Here is a 22,539-nt window from a genome sequence, read left to right on the forward strand (position 1 = left end):
CAAAGAAGCCATTTCATTATAACGCTACAGAGGAGCCATTTTATATATGCAGTTAACAGTTAACATGACAGTGAATAATCTGAGAACCCTGCAATGTCAAAATGGAACAAAGCTAAAATACATTAAAACACACAAAACACTGAAATAAATTAATGAACTTAAATATTCTGAAATTCCAACAACTTGTTGGCAATGAAGTCTAGAGGAAAAGAACTCAGATTATTGCATTGTAGAAATCACAGTCAGGCAAGGATAGCCTGGGGCAGTTGTAATCAAGCAAGGCCTTTGAAGTGAGACTGCTGGAGGCACCTCGGCTGACTACAGATGAGATAATATGTTCTCAAGCCAAATAAGTGAGGCCTCTTCAGTGAGACTTTTCCAGAATGGTTTTCCTAAACCATAGCTTCCCTTCACACAATAGGAGGTGCCAGAGACAGACGGGATAACACTAGGATGTGAAACACAGCCAACAATGAATGCTTTTATTAATTCTAAAATATCATTGCTGTCTGCTTGAAGTTTTGATTGACTTTAGTATCTCTTGTGAATGCCATTTGATCTTGTGAGTAAGGTATCAAAGCATATACAATTTATATTAATCTATATCCAATTATACAGATTAAACCAAATCTGTATAAAAATAGCAATTTTTTATTCAGGCTTTGGAACCGTGTGGGTGATATATGAGCCATGCACAAGTAAAATAAAAGGAATGCTTGAGCCTTAAGAATGTGTGTGTTTTGCACCCAGTTATTTTAATGATTTGACTTTATCTTATTATTGGCAATGACAGTTACTTGGACAGTACCTACACTGGAGCCTGTGAATGGCTGGCTCCTAGCATGTACAGAAATCCCAAAACTGAAGAGAATTACAGAGAAAGAGCAGCATACACACAAGGAACAACTCTCATTTCCCTACTGACTACAGTGGATACAGAGAAGACTAATTGGGATGGAATACCTCAATTTTGATGAGCCACGTGATGGCTTGGAGCAGAGTGGCGGGGGGCGGGGGGGGGAGCTTGATACACAAAATTATAAGCAAAATGGAGAGTGCTCCCAAAGCAGAGGTGTCTTTAACCAGAAGCAATAGGTTTACGGTGAGGAGTAAGAGGAACAGAGTGGAATCTCAGGAGGAATTCTCCAGGAGGTTGGTTGCAATCAGTAACACACTCCTGAAAAGATCATGGAGGAAGGTGCTTGCACAGTATTTAAGGAGAATGCAGTATGGATGAACACTTGAACTGCCAGAGCGGGCAAAGTCCTGATAAATAGGATTGGTTTGAATAGGTCTTTGATGATGCTTGGACAGACTAAGCTAAAGTATTGTTTTTCAGGCTCTTCCCAGTCTCCATCCAGCTAATCGGAGTCACCTGTCACTCAGTTCCAACTCATCACCTGTAGCCTATTTGAAACCAGCTCTTATCCACAATCCTTGTTCAGACAGTGTCTTGTGGGTGGTGTGAGGGTGTCTGGGCATCTACAGTATTTTTCCTTTTTTGCCTATCTTTACAGAAATGTTTCTAAAGACCCAGTTAGAAATTGGGTGAGCTCTGAGATATTTATCTCTTGGTTTAACATTGAGGTGGGGAAAAGGCTGACAGATAGGTTGTCTGTCTATACAACCAAATTATCATTATCATTATCGTTTATCAAACTGTTATCATTAGTTTGCAATGGGTTGAACACGTTAAGCCAAATAGAGTAGTGATCTGCTCAGATTCTGCCTCAGTATTGCAGAGTTTGGAATCAACGCATTAAAGGAGACCTGAACTGTGTATTATAATCTTTATGTTCTGGAGAGTGTGGGAATAGTAGTACAGTTTTTTTTTTGGGTACCCACACATGTGAGTGTATTGGGAAATGAAAGGGCAGATGCTAAAACAGGTACTTACTAAGTTAGATGTAGATACTATAGCCAATAGGGGGAAGTATGAAGCCAAATCTTGTATTTGTTGGCTGGGATTAGAAAATGGCAGATTTGTGGGATAGGACTGAGACAAGGAGGCAGTATTACAATTTTTTTCCGTCAGTTCAGCTGGGAGGCGCCTTTTGGGAAGGAATAGGAGGGAAGATGTGAGGTTGGCGAGATGGATGCTAGGGCACATGGGTTTACACTCTACTTTGGCACTTGTTGGTAAACATGGGAATGGGAGGTGTGACTTTTGTAAGGTACCAGAGACAGTGGAACATGGTGTGCCACAGATATTTGTTGGAAAGTAGGAAGCTGTTTAGGCAATTATTGGGTAGATCTGCGGTGTCCAGGCTACAGGATATTCTGGCGCCTGAAGCAGAGATGATTAAGTCATGGAGGGTCCTAGTGAACTTTTTAATTAAAACCAGTTGGAGAGGCAGGATTTGATTCCTGCCATCTTTCCTGTCCTACTCCATTGCAGCAGGTGGCAGTAAAGCATCTCCCTGATAGGTGCAAGTCCCCATTAGCACAAAAGAAAACAGTCCTTGTTTACCTGTCGATCCAGCCACTCTCAACCAATTGCTCCTTGTCTTCAGTATGTTTCCTCTTGTTTGGTGGCCCCAACATGACTAGTTATTTTGCAGTTTTTTATTCAAGTTATCGCTCACTGCTAAATCGTGTCTACTTCTTTGCTTTTGGGTCAAGCTTCCCCTGCATTTCCTGACAGAGTGCTCTTGCCTTTTTACTGGCCTGGAGTAGCAGAGCACTTTTGAGGCCTGGCGGTTTCTGATGTCCTGTAAGGTGGAGTTGATCCAGCCAAGGACAGAGTCTTAGCATGTGTCGCCACAAGGTATTTCCTAGTTTGGGTCTCCTGTATTATGACTCTGTAAAGGCAGAAAAATATTATTTTGATATTTGTTCATCTCATTTTATTTTTTAATTCCTGTTCATTCCCCATTCATTACTGTTCTCTCTTAATGTAGTCAGTTCTGTGCACTCTTTCTTGTTTTATGTATAACCTATTTCATTTTCTACTTCTAACCTAAATCTATTCTCTCACTCGTTTAAAATCTTCGTCTCTCAATTAATGCTTTCAATAACACTGGCCTCATTCAATTGGAGTCTTTTCCACTGGGACTGTTCGTTACTGTCCCAAGTCTGCTTGTGGTGTCCCACATAAAAGATCTTATCATTCTTAAACTAACCTGAAGTCATGTACTAAACTCTCGTAATCCGCCTGCCTTTATGTCAAGTTTCACACAGTCTCGATAATAATGCAGTCAATTGCCCTTGTAGGCTCAATTCTTGACTTGCTAACTCTAAATACTTTTCTGAGCTATTTTGTTTAATTTAACTCAGTTGACAAAAATTGAAACTAACTCCTCATTTTCTAAATGTCTCCTTCCATTTAAAGATATTTCTCATTCAAAGCAGAATAATGATTTTTTCAGAAAGCTCTGGAGAAGCAAGATGAGGACTTGCCTAATCAAAGCTGTAGGAAAACAGTCCCCATACTACTATGTTACCCCACATGGGACAATTTTAGATCCAAGGTATAAAGTCCTAACCAAAGTTATAGATGTAGTTATGCTTTAGAGTTAAGCTGTTATCTGTATTATTTATTTATTAATTACTTGCACAGTTTGGTTTATTTTGGATGTTAGTTGCTTGTCAGTCTTTGTGTGTAGTGTTTCATCAGCTCTATCGTATATCTGTCCTAATATGAATGCCTGAAAGATAATGAATCTCAAGGTAATATATGGTGATACATACGCACTCTGATGATAAATTTACTTTGCACTTTATTTCGAACATTAATTTAATTAATCTCTCATTTTCCAAACTTTTATCTAAATACCACATGGTCATCATTAAAATGTTTTACAAATAAAATCATGCATATCCTGTGTGTTTATGAAAACCTAAACTAAGTTCCCAAGATTGCAGCTGTCAAATTCAGACTTCAGGGCGAAAATTAATTGCATGAAATGATTCATCGGATTTCTTTTATTGAAAGTTGAAACGAAAATACAACTGCTTGAAATCTGGAAACATTTATCAAGTTGGACAGCATATGTGGAAAGAGAATCAGTCAACATTTCAGGTCCAGGAACTTGACCAGATCTGAGAAAGCGAGAAAGTCAAATAGTTTACAATAGAAGAAGGCGGTGGGAGATGTGCAGAATAAAGGAAATATCTTAACTAGATAAAACAAAATGGGGCATTAGAAGAGTAATCAGAAGCATATTATGTTGAAAACATGAATGTGTTCCTAATTGTTTCACAAGTAGACATTCTATTGCATTTAACCTCTTATGTAGTTCGAAGGGTTGAGGATGATATGCTTTTACACCAGTTTTGTGGCTTCTAAAGTGGCTACTAAGGACAATATATGACCCAAAGACTCAAGTTGGACTGAGATTTTTGACAATTGGTTTTTGAGGTAGTGCATTTCTTCTACTGCTTTAACAGTAGTGTAGCGGTTAGCATAACTCTTTACTGTACCAGCGACTTGTGTTCAATTCCCACTGCACTCTGTAAGGAGTTTGAACGTTCTCCCTGTAAATGTGTGGGATTCCTCCTGATATTCCAGCTTCCTCCCACAGTCCAAAGATGAGGGGGTCAGTAGGTTAATTGGTCATTGTAAGTTGTCCGATGATTAAATCGGGAGTTGCAGGGTGGTACGGCTCAAAAGGCCAGAAGGACCTATTCTGTGCTGTATCTCATAAAATAAGTTATACAGAGCAGCACAAGGGACAAAATGTCTTAATAATGCTTCTGTTTCTTATTTTCTTACTCTCAGCTTGCATAAAGGAAGATAGTTAAAAGAGTTGGACATGAATCACCAAGACTGCAGGAGTTCCTCAAGGCAATATCCCAGGCCCTATCATCCCCGGCTGTTTCATTAATGATCTTCGTTCTATCATAAGATCATAGATGAAGATGTTCACTGTTGCGTGTGTAATGTTTAATTCCATTTGTAATGTCTCAGAAAATGAAATAACCCACACCTACATGAGCAACATTCAAGCTCAGGCTGATAAGTGACAATAAAATTCCTGCTACTATAGTGCAGACAATGTGCTTCATCACAAGAAAGGGTTTAACCACCTGTATTGGACATTCAGTGGCATTACCAGTGCTAAATACTCAGGTATCAGCATTCACTAGAAACTCACCTGGACTAACAACCTACTCTGCCTACAAATGCCGTCAGAGGCTTGGTATTTCGTGGAAATGAACTCACTTCATCACTGCTCTAAGCCTTTCTATGAAGGCCAAGGTGCAAGTCAGGAATGTGAGAGAATCCTCTACATGTTCCTGGATGAATGCAGTTCCAACTGTTCACAAAATTGGATACCATCTTGGGCCAGTCAGCACACCCAGTCCTCTCAACATTCACTCCGTCACTGGTGAATAGCCGGCTGGTGTACGTGCCATCTACAAAGATGTGCCGCAGTTTCACCGACAGCGTTTCTGAACCTGCAGCCTCCACCAGCACAGAGCAGAATGGCAACAGGTGTATAACACACTACAACTTCTCCTTCGCTATCCCATTCTGGCTTTTGTTGTACAGAATATACATAAAATTCCCTAACTCCCTGGATCATCATCAAAGATGGCCATGACCTTAATGATGCCCAAGGTAATGAAAAGTACCTTCCCCTGTCTGTCCCCTCTCTGTTTTAAGTGATCATATGCCAGGGCTTCTAATCAATCAGTACAAAGATTCAAGATCCAAGTACATTTATTATCAAAGAGTGCATAAATTATACAACCTTGAGATTTGCTTGCTCACAGGTAGCCACAGAGCAAAGAACATGAAAGAATCCTACTAAAGAAAAAAAAGAACAAAAATAAAAGACCAACACTTGATGCATAAGAGAAGGAAAAGAATACAAATCATGCAAACAATTGAAGCAGATACAGCATTCAAACCAAAAATGAGTCCTCAGATCTGATCTCCAGAGCAGCCCAGAATAGGCCCAAGGCCTCACTTATCAGTTCCTCATAATACCTCTTTTTCAGGAATTCCTTGAGAAAGACCTTGAAACACAGGCTGCCCTTTTGGAAGTCTCTTGTGGTGATAGAGCATGAAGTAGAGTATTCATTTGTTGAGTCTGTTGCAGATACACAGATACTGTGTCCTGCTCAACAGTTATCTGTCTGATCTACATAACCGGAGCCTCAATGCTGAGAGTACTGGCTGGAAAAGAGGGTGACACTGATCCTCTTTTCTGACCAATTGGAAAATTGGTAATAATGAATGACACTGTGATACTTCTTCAGTGTATTGAGTTGCCTATTGCATTTAAGTCCACAAGAAAATTGAATCTCGTGCAAAGTAGTGCACGCCAGAATTAAAAAGAATTTCTAGAAGTCTTGGCATTTTACACTTTTTCCTAATGCACACAAATGTCTATTCACTCAGAGAATAAAGATTGAAAGTTCCCTTTGTTTGTCACATGTTAATTGAAACAGGCAGTGAAATAGGTCATTTGCATCAAATCAAATCAGCGAGGATTGCCAAGTGCTTCCAGCACCAACATAGCATTCCCAGAACGTACAAACCCTAGTCTTACATTTCAGGGATGTGGGAGGAAATTGAACCCCAATCTTCCAGCTGAGCTGACGCTGTAAAACAATGTGTTAACCATTATGCATATTCTTACAGCTTATACTTTTAGATCCAGGATGAAGCCGGATCTCACAAACCTTGGACCAGGCTTTATCCGTCACCACCTTATACCATGGTAAGTTTCTTATGGCTGTATGTCTCCTAATGCATTGTGGGCATCGCTACCCCAGCTGTCCACAAGTAGTAGTTGTTCCTTTTCCATACCTTGTGCTGCATCGGGCAGCAATCTTGCCATTTCTTCAGCATGTTGTCTGTTTTTCACAAGGCCAAGTTGCTTGCTCAGTGATCAACCCAGTAGGAAGGGAAGCGTGAAAGGAGCCGGCTGGATTCAACACTGGGACCACTCGCCTCAAAGACCCATGCGGAAGCCGCCACACCACTGGCTGGCAGGAGGCACAAACAGCAGCAATGTTCCAGCTTGTGAAATCGAAGGATTACCCACATATTGCCTTGATACTGTGCTGCAAATTTCATCTGTTGAAAGGTCATCGATGTTAAACGCGAACTTTGTTTCTCGCCCCATGGGTACTGCCTGACCTGCTAAGTACCATCAGCATTTTCTGTTTTTGATTGAGATTTAAGTTGCTGCTTTCATATGTGATTTGCTCTCCTTAATACTGACATCCTGTTTTCAGTGAGCTAGAAATATTGGATGATTAAACTGTTGATTCCATTTTTTAAACGGAGATGCATATTTAAGAGGTATTTTCTATCTTTCCATTAAAATGAGAAGAATAAATAACTGTTGCTCTCTGTAGCTATGCTTCTAGAAGTCAAACAAGTTTAAGTTATTCTTTGTTTTAAGTCAAATTAGAATTAAAAATAAGGATCAGGAAGGTGAAACAAATATTAGCAGAAATTGATGGGAAGGAATTGTCAATAAAATAAACTGATCAATACACTGACATCAAATGTTAGCAGCTTTGAGATTTTGTTACAATTAATAATTCCTAATCATGTCAATCACGGGGCTAAAAATCTGAGGAGGAACAGTAATAAAACTATGCATATCTACAAAAACTCTAGAGTAGCATTTCCAAAAAGAATTTGTGCAGCCATTTGTGCAAAGAACTGTAAAATTGTGAGTGTTGAAAGATTCTTGCTGATTAAGTACATGTTAAGCATATTGATAAGGTGCATATAATTGATAATTTTTCACATTAATCAGTCATAAATCAAGATAATTACAATGCAACTCAGTGATAATTCAGTTCTTATTCCATATTAGTTCATCTGCATCTGTGCATTTGCTTGTAACGTTCTTTTGTTCCCCTATTCCTCTCACATAAAACAATTAGCTTGTTAGTCAGTCTCTACTGCTTGCCAGAACACATCTCCCATTCCATTAATGGACTATTACCTGGTGGAATACAGCATCTGAATAATTATATTGGTGAGACATGTTTGCCTTCCCAGTGTAGTGAATTTAAATAGGCAAGTGCCAGTGTGGATTCAGCCCTCATTAATCAAACCAGGAGTAAGGAATATTTCACTTTGTTTCTGTAGACTTTATAGTTTAAAGGCTTCATAAAGCACAATGTATGCTGTTCCTCATTCATTTTAATTAAATGTGATTTATAGATTCATTATGGATCCTATTTACAATACAATATTTATTTCAAATTCAGCTCAGACAACAGTTGGTATACAGAGTCTATATGGAGCAGAATCTCAATGTGTAGGTTTCAAATTGCAAATGTGATACTGAGTCAAAATTCAATTATAACAGGGTTTGCAAGAAAATGTTTATAAACAAGATTTACTAATTTGGATGGAATGAAAGAAATGCAAATTAAAATTCAAGATGAAATTAAAATATGGTGAGGAATGTGTTATAAAGTCAAGTCACATAATAAGGAATCAAACCTGCTATATATAGACCTCAAAGTTTTTGAATCTTTAAATAATTAATTCTTATTTTATGTTCATTCAATGCTAGTAAGTCAACAATTTTGGCATTACCTCAGGAAATCTATAAACATTACTCTCTAAACATACTCTATTCTACAGAGTATTCACTTTTTTCCTTGCCACACCATATCAGTTTATCTGTCCTGGATTTGTCTCACCATTCATGCATATAACAAAAGCTCTCCTGAAACAATGATCATCATCATTTCAGGACAGCTCAGCCTACTTACAGATGTGCTACCACATAGCAATAAGGATTAATTAACGTGTGCAGCATACAGTATATAAAGTATCTTAAACTCTACTCCTGATTCTTCCATTTTCATTCTGATTTCCTCCAATTCCCTTCCTCGAATCTCCTCAGTTGCAACTGCCCTCCTGTCTGCCACTTTTGATTCTACCTCTTCAATTCAACGTTTTTTTCCTGCCACTTCACATGAATTGCTGCCTGTAGCAAAACAAGGCTCTCTAAGCCTTCCAGTGGTGAGCTAGCTTCCCCTTTTCCCTCAGCGACAGAGCCAGAGACAACGAACAGGCAAGCACTCCTCTGTCTTCAATCTAAAACATAGGTGTCAAACGCATCCGGCCCAGCGTACAATTATAATCCGGCCCGCGAGATCATTTTAGATAGATCTATTATTTTAATTATTAATGTCCCAGCGATATGAAGCCTATGATTGTAAGTTAATACCAATCATAAAAATAATGCTTGCTCAGCAGTCTTCTTCATAAGAAACAGAATTTGTGAAGTGAAACACTTTGTAGTTAAAGCAGAGGCTGAGACACATGAGAACAGGCTGAAAAAATGGAGGCAATGAAAGCTGTGTTCGCACGCGCCCGACTGATCCGGCCCGCATGAAGCTGCATTTTGCCCAATCCGGCCAGTGACCTAAAATGAGTTTGACACCCCTGATCTAAAATATATTTTTATGAGAATATAAAGAACTTTAATCTACAAGGCCACAGTCTGGCAGCTGAAAATGGATGCCAACTTAATTTTTGGACAACAAATGTCAATGAGCTAATGGGCTTCTCCTATTTAATTAATTCCTTTGGTTTTTCAAGGGAGTTGAACCACTAAACTTTTAGGTTATTACTTGGGAATTGTGATAATGTTTTCCATAGAATACCATTTTCAGCATTCTGATGTCATTTTTAAAAATATGTTGCTATAGCACTGTAGTATTGTACTGGCAATGGGCTTACTGTCTGCAAAGCCCTAAACTCAAAAAGGAGATCTTAAACCCTACATGATATAGGTATTTAGGAGTACCCTTTCTATAGGGAGGCTATACTGTATCCAGCTACTTTTCAAAGACTAGATTATTTCCCTGTCTAGACTGCAGCAAGGTTGAGCCATCCATAGCCAGTATTTGAGTGGTGGGTGTTAGAGAGTGTTCTGGAGTTACATGAATATAGCAAATATTCATTCAAACAAGAACCAGGCTTCAGTTCTTATTGTAAATGGAAATAAGTTCAGGAAGCTTGCAAATAGGTTTCAGTTTTTCTTTTGTAAGTTGCAAGCAGTTAATTGAAGTTAAAAGTCACCTCGCTACAGGAAGGACATGGAAGCCATAGAAAGGGTGCAGAGGAGATTTATAAGGATGTTGCCCGGATTGGGGAGCACGCCTTATGAAAGCAGGTTAAGTGAACTTAGCCTTGTCTCCTTGGAGTGATGGAGGGGGAGAGGTGACCTGATAGAGGTGTATAAGATGATGTATAAGAAGATGATGTGCATTGATCGTGTGGATAGTCTGAGGATTTTTCCCAGGGCTAAAATGGTTGCCACAAGAGGACACAGGTTTAAGGTGCTGGGAGTAGGTACAGAGGAGATGTCAGGGTAAGTTTTTTACTCAGAGAGCGGTGAGTACATGGAATGGGATGCCAGCAACGGTGGTGGAGGTGGATACGATAAGGTCTTTTAAGAGACTTTTGGATGGGTACATGGAACTTAGAAAAATAGAAGGCTATGGGTAAGCCTAGTAATTTCTAAGGTAGGGACATGTTCGGCACAACTCTGTGAGCCGAAGGGCCTGTATTGTGCTGTAGGTTTTCCATGTTTCTATGTTTTTAAGCACAGACTGCTCCACAGACTGAGAGATTGCATATGCAAGAGCCAAATGCTAGGACAGTGGGTTTGTGTTACATGGCTTGTAAGCAACATGGTTACATAATTTGCACTGTTGTGACTTGAGTTCAAACTGGTAGACCATACAAATGTTGTTACTTAGCTTATCAAACATGGTCACGGTATAGGCAATCAATAGTTTTTGTGTACTCACAGATAGCCTGACAACATTAATTTTGTCTGGCTGTCTGTTGTCAAAGGTTTTGGGATATTTATGATAATGTTTTTCCCCAAAATTGTTAGGACCTTCAGAGGTGCCTTATCAATTACAATGTGCTCCCAGTATGTATCTCCAAGGAAGCATTTGGCACCCAGAGTATTGAAGTAAACAATGTCATTGTAACTACTGAAACTGAATTGAATCACTTACAGTTACCTTTGATTTTATAAAACTGTGATGTACCTTTGTGATGCACCATCAATAACTCACACTGAGACGTAAGGCGAGATATCGGCTTTTATTGACTGGAAGAAGGAACCAGGAGTGAGTGTCTATCATACAATGTCGTGGAGACTGAGGCCGAGCGTCAGGCCGCAGATCTCCTTTATACAGGGGCCTGTGGGAGGAGCCACAGGAGCAGTCAGCAGGGGCGTGTCCCGACAGGCACATAGTTCACCACACTTTGGGTTTGTGAGTCTCTACCGAGATTGTCTCCAGAAGAATGTCTGCTTGTTGTGCGAATCAATCACACGCTTCAGTGTCTCTCCGGTGACTTTGATCGCAGTAACAAAACTGGGTCCCTCTCCCTTCCACGGCGAAGATAGTTCCAGCTAACAAAGAGTTTAAACACAGTTAATTTTATTTTTAATGATACATAGTTCAATTTAGACAATAGTTCTTAACGGTCACAAAGAACTTCTGCTTTGTGAAAGATTTATGAATTACGAAGGATTTCCAAACATAGGTACAATTGTTACAAACTAAAAGAACAGACCAACAATTTGCAGATGAATATGTCGTCCATTGCAGAAAGCTGAGGAATGGATTCTCGTTCTTCTTTCTGTCACCCATCTTTCTGCCATTCCCCATATCATTCCTAACAATTGCCAGAGCTTTCAAATAGGTTTACTGTTTTGATACTAGTTGACGTTATCTGTAGGTGATGTTTTTCAGATACCTTTGCTGAGACAAAGTAATTCATACAGATGGTCTGGAAGCATCTGGGGACAGAGATCACAGGCACCAAAAATTAATGCTGTGAGGGCTGAGTGTGAGCACACAGATATCACAATTATTAATTGATCAGCTATACCTCTGACCAGATTTGATGTGCTCAGTGACAAAATCAGTCTGTTCTGCAAGCTTCCTTGAACTCAGTCACAACGGTGTAAGTAGCTACAGAGGAGACATCAGGGGTAGGTTTTTTACACAGAGTGGTGAGTGCGTGGAATGGGCTGCTGGCAACGGCGGTGAAGGCGGAAATGATAGGGTCTTCTAAGAGACTCCTGGATAGGTACATTGTGCTTAGAAGAATAGAGGGCTATGGGTAACCCTAATTAATTTCTAAGGTAAGGACATATTCCGCACAGCTTTGTGGGCCAAAGGGCCTGTATTGTGCTGTAGGTTTTCTATGTTTCTATGTTTCTAATTAGCCAGTGTTGCCCAGCTTGATATAGGCCAATTAACATAATCCTATTGTCTTTGGTTGATTAAATATGGGCCTACAAGACCTCATTGTGCAATTGTTTAGAACAGGAAGCTGAGCAGGGAAAATTGGCTAAAAGTTTAACTTGGTCACAAGCAGCTCTAACCCTTTGGGAAAGTCCTGCTGTGTGATGGAATGCTGAGATTAACAATAAGCCCCCTGGGCCATAGGAAGTGAATATCTATCACAGTATAATCTTTGTAATTGAGACTATCGTCACACCACATATACTTAGCTGAAGTTTCTGTAGATAATGGTTCCCTTTTAGATAAAAACTTTGGAAAGTACAGAAGTATTTTTAAAAAATGCTCTAAAAGAAACTTTTTGAGGGCAGTCATATAATATTGATTGCATACTAAAATGTTTTGTGGTAGTGTGAAAGATCAATAAAGTATTGATGGGACCCTTCATCCTTCCAATCATTATATTAATAATAATCAGCTACAGTTAAAATCATTGCATAGGCAATAACAAGATATGGCTATACAATTCCCCAGCCAATATCCTCTTTAATTGTACAATATATCCAAAATATTAGAAAGAAAGGAGAAAACACAATTCATGCCCCAGAATTACATACACATAATCATGTCTGAAAGTATCTTCTTGAATGATAGCCACCTGAACCATATTTTATCAAAACCCTTCCTTTCAAACACTCCCTCCAGCCAGAGTGCAGTGAGCCTCCAAAGCCCAATTTAATTCCACATAATCCACCAGATAAAACAAAACAATTTGTTCCGCGTTGTCATCAATTTTTCTTTGCTTAAATTTTATTTTCACTAACCAGCTCTCGTGTTAACAAGAACTCATATGTTTATAAACACTTCCATAAATATTCATCAATCTAATGTTATGTAGAAATCCTGAAGCTATTGTAACTCAGTACTCCTCTACAGGAAATGCAGTTCCAAACTTTCATAATCAATCAAGGGAAGTTGATTGAAGGGATATAAACTTTGAGTATTCATAAACTAGTTTTTTTCAGTAAAATGCTCTGTAAATGTTTCATGAGTTGCCATAAATAATTATGTTTACCTGTGGGACATGGGCGTTGTTGCCATTGCCAGTATTTGCTCATTGCTAATTTCCCCTGAATGGATGCTGAAATGGACTGGTACACAAAGGGCATCCTTTAGGTGTATGGAGGTATTGACCATTAATGCAAACAAGAACCAGTCTTCATGAACTACTCAAAATGAAAATCACAAAAAGTAATCAGTTTTGAAGTTAAACGGAAGCAGCATAATGAAACAACACAACCAGCAGAGTGCAGACCACTGGCTCACACCAGCAAGGACTATTAATAGATATGGTTGCAATATCTATTCATCAGTATACAAGGTTTCTCATTATGTTACAATTACATGATCTTGAGAAATCTTGTATACTGTGGCCAAACATACAGAAAATGGATCATTGTTAATTGACCTGTAATAAACCAGATTTTGGACATCCCCAGTTAATAATTAGAGCTTTTTGGAAGCAAGAGAGTCAACTCATTAATTCTGAACTTTCGCAGTGTTGTCCTTAGAAGTTTATGACCATCAGCTAGTTACGTTTTCCCAACAGATGAGCTTGAATATTCAGAAGTGTCATGCCATTTGAAGTGTGTTTCCATCATAATTCAATGGAACCATTTGTCAAAACCCAAAACTATGAACTAAGTTATGTAAATGTAATGATTTTAAGACCCTTCATTGGTCGAGGTTAACCACAGATACTGTGTCCTTGCTGCCTACTTCATACGCAAGCCATTACGACAGCCAAGGTAGTAGAATATGGAGAGCAAGATTCTGGCACCAGCAGCATTACAGGAATGGCCAGTCAGTGTTGAACTCAACATAGGACTGCCTTAGGGGCTCCAGCTCTGGATTTTCCCTCAGGTTTTACTCCAAGGCAGTGGAGGTTTGAGGTCAGAGTTTTCCTTCTCCTAAAGGAGCTGCCAACCATGGCTGATAAGCCCAATCTGCCCATGGGGCTAATGACCTGTCTTTCCCCGCTTCTCCTGTCTGTAGAAATGCTTCTGCCAGACTTAGAAGCTAAGCCACACATGAAGCCCAGGGGCTGGACTTGGTTGTCAGAGGCTAATGGAGATGCACACCATTGGGATCAATTAATAATAGGTGGTGCTGGTTCATGCTCACTACCTCCCCCAGCTATCACTTGCTAAAATAGTTGTTCATTAAGATGTAAGACCTCAGTGAACTTTAAGGTCAGAAAGATTCCACCAAGGGATTCTCTCAGGAGATTCTCCCTCAGGTCTCCTCCTGAATGTTTAACTAATGTTTAACCAATCTATTAGAGTTTTTCGAGGAAGTTACAAGGTAAGTGGATGAAGGGAAGGCAGTGGATGTTGTAAACATGGACTTCAGTAAGGCCTTTGACAAGGTCCCGCATGGGAGGTTAGTTAGGAAGATTCATTCGCTAGGTATACATGGTGAGGTAGTAAATTGAATTAGACATTGGCTCAATGGAAGAAGCCAGAGAGTGGTAGTGGAGGATTGCTACTCTGAGTGGAGGCCTGTGACTAGTGGTGTGCCACAGGGATCAGTGCTGGGTCCATTGTTATTTGTCATCTATATCAATGATCTGGATGATAATGTGGCAAATTGGATCAGCAAATTTGCTGATGATACAAAGATTGGAGGTGTAGTGGACAGTGAGGAAGGTTTTCAAAGCTTGCAGAGGGATTTGAACCAGTTGGAGGATTGGGTAGAAAAATGGCAGATGGAGTTTAATGCGGACAAGTGTGAGGTATTGCACTTCGGAAGTTCAAACCAAGGTAGAACATACAAGGTCACTGCAGGACACTGCAGAGTGCAGTAGAACAGAGGGATCTGGGAGTACAGATACATAATTCCCTAAAATTGGTGTCACAAGTACAAACGTAGATAGGGTTGTAAAGAGACCTTTGGTACATTGGTCTTTATAAATCAAAGTATTAAGTATAAGAGTTGGAATGTAATGGTGAGGCTGTATAAGACATTGGTGAGACCGAATTTGGAGTATTGTGTGCAGTTTTGGTCGCCTAATTACAGGAAGGATATTAATAAGGTTGAAAGAGAGCAGAGAAGGTTTACGAGGATGTTGCCGGGACTTGAGAAACTGAGTTACAGAGAAAGGTTGAATAGGTTAGGACTTTATTCCCTGGAGCGTAGAAGAATGAGGGGTGATTTGATGGGTATAGAGTGAATGCAAACAGGCTTTTTCCACTGAGGCTAGGGGAGAAAAAAACCAGAGGTCGTGGGTTAAAGGTGAAGGGGAAAATGTTTAAAGGGAACATTGGGGGTGGCTTCTTCACGCAGAGAGTGGTGGGAGTGTGGAATGAGCTGCCAGATGAAGTGGTGAATGCTGGCTCACTTTTAACATTTAAGAAAAACTTGGACAGGTACATGGATGAGAGGGGTTTGGAGGGATATGGCCCAGGTGCAGGTCAGTGAGACTAAGCAGAAAAATGGTTCGGCACAGCCAAGAAGGGCCAAAGGGCCTGTTTCTGTGCTGTAATGTTCTATGGTTCTGTGGAATGTTTGCTTATGTTAGATAACGAGCGTTTGTATCTACAGCTGCAGATCCCATGTGACTCTTTCAAAGTCACAACAACAGGCAGTGAACTTCCTTCTCGAACCAATACGTTCTTCTGGTGAAGATTCTGCAGCCATTTAGGGGTCTCCACAAAGAAGAAGCATGAGTATGCCAATCATCTCCTCACAGTGGCCCACACTCCATAACACTATGGATGACCCATGCTGGTCTCAACTCAAATCCTGCGCCAGTTCAGCACAACACTCAATTTCTCAATTTTTCAATTGCTTTATCTTCTACTTAAATATCTCCACCTGGCCTCCATCACCCCTGGGGGCAGAGAATTCTTGAGATTCGCCCTCTGTGCACTTCAACTTAATTTACTGGACCTTTATTTTACAGCTGTATCTCCTTACTAGTGTCTCTCCTAAATCCTATTCTGTCAAGCCCTATTCATTTTTATAGTCGAATAAGGTCACCTTTCATTTTTCTGAACTCCAAAGAATTCAAGTGGCAACTGTCTAACTCTGTTGATAGGACAACCCCCCCCCCCCCCACTCAGGAATTAGCCTAGAGAATTTGCCTTTGGAGTGCCTCCAAGATGACTACAGTACTATGCGAAAGTCTTAGGCATATATGTATAGCTATGGTGCCTAAGACCTTTGCACAATACTGGAGTAATTTTACGTATTGCACAGTACTGCAGCTGCAAAAGAAAAGCTCGAATTTCATGATATATGTGAGTGATGATAAATCTGATTCAGATATGTATTGAGAGTGGGAAGAGTGCAAGAAGAGAGGAATCATAGTTTGGAAAAGGACAAGGAGTGGGAAGCGCCAAGGAGACAGTCTGTAATGAACAATAAACCGATTGTTTGGAATCAAATGACCTTAGCTGGTGTTTCCGGGCTGAGTGAGCCTGCACCATGCCACCCCGCCCTTGCTCTCCTTTTCTGCCACATGTCCCACACCTTTACCACAGTGCTCCATCCTCGCCATTCCCAACATCCTTTGCTCCCACCAAATTTACAAGCTCCATGTTGATAAATATAGTACAGTGCTAAAGTCTTAGGCGCCCTAGCTCTAAATATATAATATTTAAGACTTATGTACAGTATTGCACATCCTTTCATAGACAAATGGCCAAAACTGTGCACATGATTCCAGTTGACATTTCACTAACACCCTATACAAATGTAATCAGACTCCCTTTTTTTAAACTCCAATCCCTTTGCAATGAAGGCCAACATACCAATTGTCTTCTTACCTCCTCATTCGACATGCCTGCAAACTTTTTGTCATTCGTGTATGAGAACGCCTGGTTCCCTCTGAATTTCACTCATCGGCATGCTCTCTCTGTTTTAATAATAAACCACCTTTTGAAATCAAGCTTTAATTCCAACAATGATGAAGAAATAATAATAAATTTCTAAGGCAGGATGGCAGGGGATTTGGGGAAGAACTTGCAGCTGGTGACATTCATATAAAGGAACAGATGGAGTTTAATTTAACATTGCATCTGCAAGACAACTATTTTTTTGAACAGAATACTAAGCCTGTACTGAATCATTTGCTTTGCAATTACCCTGCTTTATTTAACTAAGCGAGGTCTGCAACTTCCACTCACCTTAGAACTGATAATGTTGCACACATACCTAATCTGCATCCTGAAATGTAATCTAGCTGTGCGAGACTATTTTGTCACAGAGCTTTCCCTGATGTATGGGTATATGGGAACACTACCTCAATGTGGAATCCTACGAAGGAAAGGAACTTCAAAAAAATATCAGGAAAGGCGCTATTTATGTAATTGTCACAATATGTTTAGAATGAATGGAACTTAGAGTCACTTGTGGAATTTACAAATCAACTGGTCAAATCTTCCTAATTCTAAATTCCAGCTATGAGATTATAATTGTTATACTGGAAAAGAATGCAGAATTATAATATTTTGTTTTGGTCTCCTAGGTATTTGTGATATATTGGTTCAACAGACAACAGTTAATGTGATTTGAGTTCCATTGATGCAGAAGAACAAGAATTACTTGCTGTGGTAATGATTATGTATGATAATTAAGCACACAACTTGTGCCAACAGTTCTACAAAATGTTTGTAACATGTAGCTTTACATTTTTTTAGCTAAGAATAGGTAATTTCTTCTTAGTTAAAAATTCCAGCATCTGTGCATTTAACTGGCAAACTGAAGCAAGAGAGATGAGATGAAATGAGATAAGAGAGATGAAAATATAGTATTCTTTGGGCAACTGTCATAAAAGAAGAAGAATATTTGATGGAGCAAGGATGTAAATAAACTGTGCTCTATTAAGCTATTGATACACATAGGCACTTTTCTGACTTCCCTTAAAATACATCATTAAGAAAATTCAAGAAGAGATACCGAACAGACATGGCAGATCCGAAGGCTGTTTCTACTACCTCTCTCTTAGCAGGTACTCCAGTTCATCAGTAGAAACTTCAAACCAAACACAAGTTCCTTTCCCTGTGCTTTCTGCTTTCCTCAGTGAACACTCCCTATGCCACTCCCTTGTCCATTTGGCCCTCCCCATTGATCTCCCTCCTGGCACTTATCCTTGCAAGTGTAACAAGTGCTACGCCTGCCCATACACCTCCTCCCTCCCTACCATTCAGGGCCCCAAACAGGCCTTCCAGATGAAGTGACACTTCACCTCTGAGTCTGCCGGGGTCATGTACTGCATCTGGTGCTCCTGGTGTAACCTCCCGTGTATCGGTGAGACCCAACATAGATTGGGAGACCGCTTAGCCAAGTACCTGCGCTCCATCCGTCTGTAAAAGCGGGATCACCCAGTGGCCACCCATTTAAATTCCACTTCCCATTCCTGTTCCAATATATCAATCCATGGCCTCCTCTACTGTCGAGATGAGGCCACACTTGGGCTGGAAGAACAACACATTATATTCTATCTGGGTAACCTCCAACCCGATGGCATATACACTGATTTCTCAACCTTCTAGTAATGCCCTCCATACACTATTCCCCAATCCCATTTTCCTCTCTCGTCTTATCTCCTGACCTGCCCTTTACCTCTCTCTGATGCTTCTCCCCCTTTTCTTTCTTCCATATCAGATTCCCCCTTCTCCAGCCCTGTATCTCTTCCATTAATCAACTTCCCAGCTCTTTACATCACCCCTTCCCCTCCCCGTTTCACCTATCACTTTGTGTTTCTTCCTCCCCACGCCCCACCTTCTAACTCTGGCACCTCAGCTGTTTTTCTCCAGTCCTGCTGAAGGGTCTCAGCTCGAAACATTGACTGTACTCTTTTCCACAGAAGCTGTCTGGCCTACTGAGTTCCTGCAGCCTTTTGTATATGGTGCTTGGCTCTGTAGATTTTGCCTTGTTTGTGTTGAGAAACCCATCCTCTGGCTTTTTCAACATCACTTTATTTTACAGCAGAAATGAATAATACACAATTTTGTGCAATCCAATTAGATCCATTGAATGTAAGATTAAGAATGGGCGATCATTTCAACTAGATGCCAAAAAGAGGACTTTGTCGTTAACCACAGGATGAAAATGTTGCTGCCAAAAGCAGCTCTTATATACATACGTGAGGTAGCATGGAGCTGCCTTATTGCTATCTATCTGTTGAAAGTACTAAACAACAGTAAGTTTGAGATGGATATTCACTTGCAGTGGCCCTAGAAGCTTATTGCCAACCTCAGCTTTCTAGCACAGAAGCATGACCTTTCCAAAGGGTCAGAGTTGCTTGTGGCAAAGGTAAACTAACAAATATTCCTTGCTTGACTTCTTGTTATAAGCAAAACATAGTTGTCAGTACTTAACATAAATTGCAAGCAGTAATCAGTTTGAAGCTAAAATCGCAGCATGGCAAACAGAATTTTTTTTTCACAGGCTCCTGACCCACAGCAGGGGCTGGCAGTTCAAGAGATATGGTTTGCAAAGTTAATTGATCATGAGTCATGATTGCATTGGTCAAATGCAGGACAATGGAGTTATGCACTTAGCACATCAAACATGGCCTTTTGTCCTCTCCTACTAGATTCCCCCTTCTCCAGCCCTGTATTTCTTTCAACAACCAACTTTCCAGCTCCTTACTTCACCACTCACCCATCACAATTTTACCAATCACCCTTGTGTTTCTTCACTCCTCACGCCACCTCCTAATTCTGACTCCTCATATTTTTCTCCTCCAGTCTTGCTCAAGATTCTCAACCTGAAACGTCAACCGTACTTTTTTCCATCGATGCTGCCTGGCCTGCTGAGTTCCTCCAGAATTTTGTAAGTGTTGCTTTGGATTTCCAGCATCTGAAAATTTTCTCTTGTTCGTGATGATCACAGACATAACTAATCTATTAATAGTTGGGGTATTTGTGTTCTCAGAGAGCAGGGCTTCACAGCATTAATTTTGGGTGTTTGGGATCTCTGTCCTCTGACCATCTGTGTGAATTACTTCATCACAGCAAAGGTACCCGGAAAACATCAGATACAAATAATGGCAACTTATAGCAAAACAGTATAAATATTAGAAAACATGGATGAATCAGACTGTGCTAAACAACTCTATGACAATCAAACCATATTTGAAATATATTGAAGGGAATATTAAGGACGTGCTTCTCATGTCTTTTTAAGTTGCGGAGAATATAAGAATATGAGATGCTCTTAGCTAGGTGTATCTTTTCCAGTTGCTTTGCTGCTATGAACATTTCCTTCAAGTGCTATTTTAGCAACAAGTCATCATTTCAAAGGATAGTAGCAGGGGATAAGTAGCATGAGATCCTCTTTAGTGTTCCACCTAATGCCACCAGACTTCACAGGATCTGGGAGTTAATGTGCTACTTCTTTCCAACTGTACCATCATATCTAGCCTCACAGTCATGCCAGCAGGCAAGACATATCAGAAATTGTGATGCAGTTTGAGACTTTAGCTGAAAGAACTGTTCCACTGAAAACAACTAATGTTAAACTTTAAGGGGATTATTGGAATGGGCAACTTAAATCTAACACAGTGAAGAGCAAAATAATTTTATTTGGAAAAATGGGATTGTCAATATTACCAAAAGACTAAAAAGGCATACAGAGACTTTTGAAGATGCCAAAGCTCTTGTAAAGCTGATTATCAAAGCATACTGAATGCTGGGATTTATAAAGGGGGATCAATCTACACACACACACACACACGAGAGTTAAAGAGAACTTCTATAATCCATGATTTGTCCAGAAAGATCTTTAGTCTGATTTTGGATGCCACACTTTAAAATGGCCTTAAAGAGAGCACAGAAAAAAATCTGTGATTTAACGGAATGCTTCCAGAAATTAAAGAGAAGTTTTTCAGAAAATGAAGAATTACTGATTGACTGGTCATGAAATCAACAAAAAATAGCAAAGGAGAAATGATAAAAATGTTTCTCGTGAAGTGTGCAGATCTGACATGGCGTTGATTTGCTAAAAATGGAGATAGCTTTCAAAAAGGAGTGGTAAAGGTTGTAGAAGGATAAAAATGGAGAACTTCAGAGCAAAAGCAAGGAAATAGGACTGATTAAAGCACTCTTGGAAAAAAAAGTGTTCAATTGGACAGTTTCTGACCTACACAATCCCACAACACTATTGTTCAATAATTCATATCAAGCTGGTGTTAGACAAATTGATGGGAGAGCTATTCCAATTTTATTATTTCCAGTTATTACTAGAAGGGCTTTGTTCTGTCAGCGTTTTCCCTTTGGCTTTATTTTTACTCCATTTTGAAGCAACCTTATCTTCATCTCATTTGCAGAGTTTGTCTATGAACCTAGATTCTAAAGGCCCAAGAATGGCATTTTGCGATGATACGCTGTCCCAACAAATTACCTCTTATTTGTTCCAGATTATATTTTAGTTTTGTTGTTACTAAGGTAAATGAAACTCATATTTTCCAGTGGTATTCTCTGGGAATAATAGAACTATTTGTGAAACAAAGACAGAATTATCCAAAAAGGACCCATTTGACTATGTCTCGGGAGGTTATTGGACAAAAGACAGAAAGAGAGACAAAGCATTGGAGAAATCTGAAAATTTTGAGAGCTTCATAGATCAAGGATCAATGCACGACAACAAATATAGTGATAATGAATTAACAAGATTGAATGCAATTAAAGATAAGGCCACAGAGCTTAGATGTATGTATAATAATCCAACATTAAAGATGTTTGAAGCACACTTGAGTCAAGCATTAGTATTCTTACTAGTGTATTGAATATACTATATACAATATTTTTTAAATCTGAAGAATTTTATAAAGTGTTCAACTTTGACCAGACATTATTTTTTCACAAACTTGTACCGAACAAATTTGATATTGGTGGTATTCTGTATTTGGGCAATATATACAGCCTAAGATGTAGGATATGGTACATAAAAAAGAATGATTATGGTCACATGGCAAGAGATGCTGCGTGTAGGCACATACACTCAGTGGTCACTTCATTTAGCACAATCATATGGCAGCAACTCAAAGCATAAAAGCATAGAGACATGGTGAAGAGGTTCAGTTGTTGTTCAAGCCTGACATCAGAATGGGGAAGAAATGCAATCTCAGTGACGTTGAGCATGGAATGATCATTGGTGCAAAATGGGATGGTTTGAGTACCTCAGAAATTACTGATATCCTGGGATTTTCAGGCACAACAGTCTCTCGAGTTCACAGAGAACTCTGCGGAAAAAAAACTGAAAAAACATCCAGTGAGTGGTGATTCTGTGTGCAAAAACACCTTGTTAATGAAAGAGGTTAGAGGA

General features: G+C 39.7%; 2 long non-coding RNA genes across 4 annotated transcripts in view; one reads left to right on the top strand and one right to left on the bottom strand.

Moving 5' to 3' along the window:
• Nucleotides 1-2,472: 2,472 nt before the first annotated feature.
• LOC132381294 (uncharacterized) lies at nucleotides 2,473-7,201 on the top strand. Its single transcript, XR_009507998.1, has 3 exons — nucleotides 2,473-2,767; nucleotides 6,593-6,671; nucleotides 6,822-7,201. It is a non-coding gene; the product is annotated as an uncharacterized LOC132381294 (long non-coding RNA).
• A 3,843-nt stretch (nucleotides 7,202-11,044) lies between these two features.
• The window catches only part of LOC132381147 (uncharacterized), an 80,560-nt gene continuing 69,065 nt past the window's right edge, over nucleotides 11,045-22,539 (bottom strand). For 2 of the 3 annotated variants that reach the window (XR_009507954.1, XR_009507952.1), the window contains 3 exons: nucleotides 17,034-17,122; nucleotides 13,280-13,430; nucleotides 11,045-11,366 (listed from right to left, as the gene is read on the bottom strand). This is a non-coding gene — a long non-coding RNA (uncharacterized LOC132381147). Of the gene's footprint in view, nucleotides 11,367-11,550; nucleotides 11,757-13,279; nucleotides 13,431-17,033; nucleotides 17,123-22,539 lie in introns of those variants that run through there. The other variant, XR_009507953.1, reaches the window with a different exon arrangement.

This window comes from Hypanus sabinus, chromosome 25, assembly GCF_030144855.1.
Source record: "Hypanus sabinus isolate sHypSab1 chromosome 25, sHypSab1.hap1, whole genome shotgun sequence".
Classification (NCBI taxonomy): Eukaryota; Metazoa; Chordata; class Chondrichthyes; order Myliobatiformes; family Dasyatidae; genus Hypanus; species Hypanus sabinus.